Below are 6,000 nucleotides of genomic sequence, written 5' to 3'. Positions count from 1 at the left end.
ATACGGATCATAATACCATATTTACTAAACATTAGGGCAAAACTAATACTATAATTACTGTATATGGTGAGAAACAAAGTTCAGTCAATTCAAGAGGTTGAAATATCTTTAAATCCATGTTGTAAGCACACCAAACATATGACAAAAAACAAACTTATTCCTAAGATTCATTCATTCGTTCATTCTCACACCTATTGCTGTTCCTATTCCCAGTTCACAATAGTTGTAACCAAACATAGCCTATATGTTTTTTAGATGGTGGGAGCAAGTATATGCTAACCACTTCATCACTGCCCTTCCCTGTGCTCCTACGATCTCATTCAAATTAAACGTCTCCTCTTTAAGAGCTATGGTTAGTTAACGTTCTACAGGAGGGAAAAGAGCCGATTCAGCACACTGCTGAGGAAAATGTTAAAACCATCCTCTTGGGATCGTGAATGTCCTCATTACACTACATGGATGGTGATTTTTACAACACGGTGCTTTCGAACAGGAAAAAAGGAAAAAAAGGCCAAGAGTTTTAAACCCATGACAGTCCCCACCTTACAAACATCCAAGCCGCGATGAATAGACAATGTTGTGGTGCTTTTATTGTGAGCATCAGTTGCACTTAAAAACACCCACGTCACATTATTGATCAACGGACCTGCCTCGATTTCAACATCCAACAGCCTGGTTTGGTGACATTTATAACTTATCACAAACCCAGTGCAATAACTAACATTAATCCTGTGTCAGCACTTTAACACTGTTTTAAATGTTTATTTTATACAATTATACTGTGTTTTTCAGCTTTTATTTTAAAGGTCCATATCATACTATTTTTCACCCATCTCCATTTGTTCTAAGAACCCCAAAAACATAGTATTTGAGGTTTTTTTTTCCCAAACTCGCCTGTTTTCCAGAGTTTTAGCCTCTGAAAAGTCACTCTCTGAGCAACTCTACACAAAGAGACTGATTTGAGTGAGTCGGCGTGTCTCTAGACAGGACACTAACTTCCTCCTCCCCACATGGTGATGTAGGATTAGAGTAAGGCCCGCCCTCCTCCCACCCACTCTGTAGCCGAGCTCATGCTGCTTTATAAACACGAGACGAGGGGGCGGGGCATTGACCTGTACATACATAGACTGCAGAAAATGCAAACATGGCACTGTGTGAAGGACACTGACATGCTCACCTTCGTGGGCGTGTCTGTTTATGTGTCAATCACGGCAGAGAGCTTCCTGGAGGCGCGGCTTCTCCAGCTCAGTGACGCGTCAAATTCATCATCAAAGTGGGAACGCGTCATCAATATGGAGCGAGGTGTTTGGGCTCACCCTGCAGTACGAAAGGAGCAAATCACCCTCTAACTAACGATTGAAAAAAACACTTTGGGCCTGTGTATGAAGCCCAAATAGCACTTTTATCATGTTTAAAGCACAGAAAAGTCGATTTAGCTTAAAATGGGCCCTTTAAAAGCCGAAAGTCGAGCCTGGTGTGAAAAATATTGTGGTATGTGCCTATGGTGTGTATGTATGAATGATAACTATATCTATCTATCTATCTATCTATCTATCTATCTATCTATCTATCTATCTATCTATCTATCTATCTATCAAATGCTTTTAACATTAAAGGTGAAAATTCATACCATCATAAATGTCAGGAATAAGATTTTATTATCAGTTTGATCTATGCTGATCTATGCAAACACATGGTCATCACCTAATGGTATCAACCCCCCACCACCACACGTGTGAGATAAATGCTTGCATCATGACCTTTGTTCCACTTAATGTCGATTACAGATTACAGATCACATGGTTTGATTGTATGTGTGCGGCTTTGACCTTGAAACAATCCCCCCCACCACTTTTTTTTTTTTTTTTCAGTTGAGAATACAAAAATAATGAATCTCAGTCAAAACTTATTAAAATAACTCAATACATTATGATCAGATGATAGAACAAGTTCAGAGAACAACCTATACAAGAGTGACCAGAACGTCTCTGAGGTCGTCCACAGACATAGATTTGGACGTAACTTTGAGAGGAAACGCTGACATGCTGGTGTCAAGCTGCACGCTGACTCTGTGCAAACGCCAGTGTCACTTTTCTCTGTACGTAATTCACTCTGTGCTGCGTGACTGGATTAAAGGTCGGATGCAAAGATGGAGTGTGTGACCAGTTTCTGTTGCTCAACTGTTTTTCAGAAAGCCACACTAGTTAGATTGTGGCATATGTGTTAAATATGCTGCACTTCCTCTCTGTCAGGGGTTCCTCACTGGTGGGAGGGGGAACCAGAAGTGGGTTACACACTTGTTTTCAGTGAGTCTTAGACATTAGCATGGGCAAAGCAAATATACAAATATATATACTTTAAAAAGATACTAATTTGAAATGGAAATGACCAGAAGGCTGGCCATTAATCACAAACACAGGGGTGTCAAACTAATTTTAGTTCAGGAGTCAAATATGGACCAGTTTGATCTCAAGTGGGCTGCAGTTTTTAGGTGTGAAAAAAAAAACTATTTTAACATAAATTGTGTAAAACTTTATAATATCAGTCCCTGCTGGATCTTCACTTCAAAAATCAATGGTGAGATATGTAGAAAAATTGAGAGTTCTTTCCACAATTTGCAATTAAAAATGACTGCATTTATGTGATATTCACAAAAGAAAACTACGAGCCCCTAAATATATTACAGAGTTTCATTAGATTGGTAAATTTGAGATATCTACAACTGGATTATTTGGCAATGTACACAACAATTCATGTTTTCTCTGTCATTTTTACTGTCTCCTGCAGGCCAAATTGGAGGCTCTAAAGGGCCACATTTGGCCCCTGGACCTTGAGTTTGACACATGTCCTCCAACACTAAAGGGTGCATTATATTTCTTAAAAAAACACAATATTTACCATATAATAATGACAAAGTCAGATTTCTAAAACACAGAAGTTTCTGCAACGGCGTGGAAAATATGTTTCTAAGATTCCCTTTTGGTATTTTGATTTGAAAGACAGCTAATATTCCTCACTCTAGTATTAATACCTGCTTTAACGGTTAGACCAGTGTTACAGAAAACATGAAATTACCAACAGTGCAAAGAATAAAAAAATGTAAAAAAAAACCATCCTTTTTGCTGCCTTGCATTTATATTGTGTGTACAACTGTCTGCTTTTACTTCAAAGAGGGGACTTTGAAATCATTACTGCAAACATTTTTTACAAGCTCAATATTTTGTATGAGACTCAATTTAGATGATCCTCCATGTCAGTAGGTGGCAGCAGGTGGTTCAATGAGGCCGCGATGTGTAATAATGAAAATTGTTTGATGGTGTTGCACAGAATCTTATTAAATGCATAAAGAGCGAAGTTGTTCATAAAAGCAACCAGTTTGACATTTCTCCCATGAGTTACTGATTCTAATATAAAGATAAATTACAACAGGTTTTGACATTTCATGGATTTACACCCGAGAAATAAGCGGTCATCATTTTAATATATCAGAAGATGTGGTTCAGTGTGTGTGTGTGTGTGTGTGTGAGTGTCTCTGTCTGTGTGCCATATAAACTGCTGCCCACAACTTGGCAAAGCTCTTCTTAGCTGTTGCTGTGCATCTCAATGACTGCGAGCACACTGCAGAATGAGTCAAGCACTGTCAACACAGGGACAGCGTTCAGGATCATCACAGCCAGCGAGGTTACAAAATGAGGTGTGTGTGTGTGTGTGTGTGTGTGCACAGAGCGTCATTTGCTGTCCTTATGGGGTCAGAACGAACTGAAATGGCAAAAACAGCAGATGCGCAGAGGTTTCATAATTTTCTTTTGGCTTTTTTTTTTTTTTTTTTTTAAACTGTGGGAGGTGGTCAACTTTAGAGCAGCCAACTGTGACCACATCCCCTTTAGCGTAAGACACGGATGTATGAGTTTATGTTGAGTGTAAAGGGTATAACCTGCATTGCCGAGAACTTCGATAAACCATTTATTGTGTACAGCACGCGTGCGAAACCCAAGGTCCACATGTCAAATCGTGCCCACCAGTCTTGAATTCAGCCAGAGAAATAGTGATATATATTTTTTTAAATCAACATATCACATTACACGTTCACATTTGTGGGTAAGTAACAAACTAAACCAGTAATGCACGCACAGGAGAACATGCAGAATTGCCATAGAATGGTCCAGGGTGTCCAACCTGCAGTCACAAACCTTGCAATCTGGAGTTGAGTTCAAGTTCGGTTCAGTTTGAAGGAAAATTCTCTGGGGCCTAATTTACCAAACATTGACTAGAATCTATGCTAAAAGTGAGCGTGCGTCAAAAATCTTAAAATGTGCCCCCAAAAAAAAATCAGATTTATGAAACCGCGCAAAGCTCACATGCATTCACTTGTACGAGATGAATTTGGCTTCAATTCACCACCTCACCATGAGTTAGCCTACGTAGGGCTGGGCAAAGACCAAAACTCATCTCAATATTTTCTCCCAAAATGTCAATAATAGATTTAAATCTTGATAATTTTAATTCAAATAAAATCTTACCAAAAAGACAATTCAGGGTTAAATTTGCTAATGCAAAATGCCACACAAGCACATTTACTAACGAACAGTTGATTTGGTTAATCAATTAAGGACAACGTGATCTGGGAATTCGAGCTTCTGTGATGTAAAATAAAGACATTTTTGGTCGTAAATGTTCAATGTTAAATATTCACAGGTGGTGGCCATATTGGATTTTCCAATATGCGATGATGGTCAAGGTTACAGTGAAAAGGGGCATGATATCTATCATCCTTGAGCTCCAGAACCTTAGAAGTGTTTTTAATTTGATTTTATGTGATTTTCGGTTGGCTAGTAACAGAAAAACCTAGTTTTGGGTGGATGCCATTTTGAATTGTCCAATATGGTGGCCACGTTGAGAATTGGCTCCGGCTCTCGCCAGATTTAATTTCAACAGGTCAAAAACTTCAAGTATGCCACATTTCATGCTTGTAGACAAATATGCACAATACCCCCCTTACAGACCAGACTACTATAAGAGACAGCACGTGTGAGTGAGTGCCATAGTGAGGATGTTTAGAGAAACGTCTGGGTTAGGACGCAATCAGAAATCTAAATGTGCTTTTAATGCTGTTCTGAAAAGTAGTGAAAACAGCGACTCCTAAAACAAGTATTTTAATACAAAATAAGCTGTAATATATATATATGATATTGATATAAGCAATATAGTAATTTTCCATATCACAAAAATAGAAAACTCGACATATATTGAATCTCAGTATATTGCCCAGCCATACCGATGCACACATTCTCATGCTACGTTTATTTTCATAAATCCCAAACTTTGCGTGGAAAGTGTAGTGCACACCTATCAGGCCCCGTTTTGTGCGTACGCAACTATTATCAATGAGACCCCAGATGTTTACCTGCAGTGTGTGTGTGTGTGTGTGTGTTTGACAGATGCGTATTGATTGGTGCGTTTAACTCAATTTCAGTCATTTTAAATCAATAGCATCCCAAAAAAAGGTCAGAGGTCATTGGAGGGGGGGGGGGGGGGGGGGCTGCTGTTTTCCAGTTGTCAGATCTTCTGACAATCGTCTCGATGTCGCCATGACATTTGTGCCAGTCTGCAGCCTGCGTTGCTTTGACAACATTCAATGTCATTAATTCTGAATGACCTGTCCTGAAAAGGTGGCACAATGACTCACAGGGCTTATTATAGGCTGAGGTGTGACAATAACCATCACACTCGGCGCATGAGGCTGTTTATCAGCCTGTGTGTGTGAGTCTGTGCACGGGCGTACAAATCATGAATGTTGAAGCTTTCTCACTCTGCCACATTTACTGCTCAAGGACTTTGAAAAATGTACATATAATCCGTCATGCGTTCACAGCCACGAGCCGTCGGGTCACATTATATCCTGGCCTGGGTTACAGCAGCCAGTTTGGAGTCAAGACTTTGTTGCCCTTAGGGGAGAACCTTTTATGGCTCCAACAGTAAACCTTTACAGCCTCCAATGCA

Source organism: Gouania willdenowi, chromosome 14 (genome assembly GCF_900634775.1).
Source record: "Gouania willdenowi chromosome 14, fGouWil2.1, whole genome shotgun sequence".
Classification (NCBI taxonomy): Eukaryota; Metazoa; Chordata; class Actinopteri; order Blenniiformes; family Gobiesocidae; genus Gouania; species Gouania willdenowi.
The sequence above is the reverse complement of the archived record's forward strand: the minus strand, read 5'-3'. Positions refer to the sequence as shown.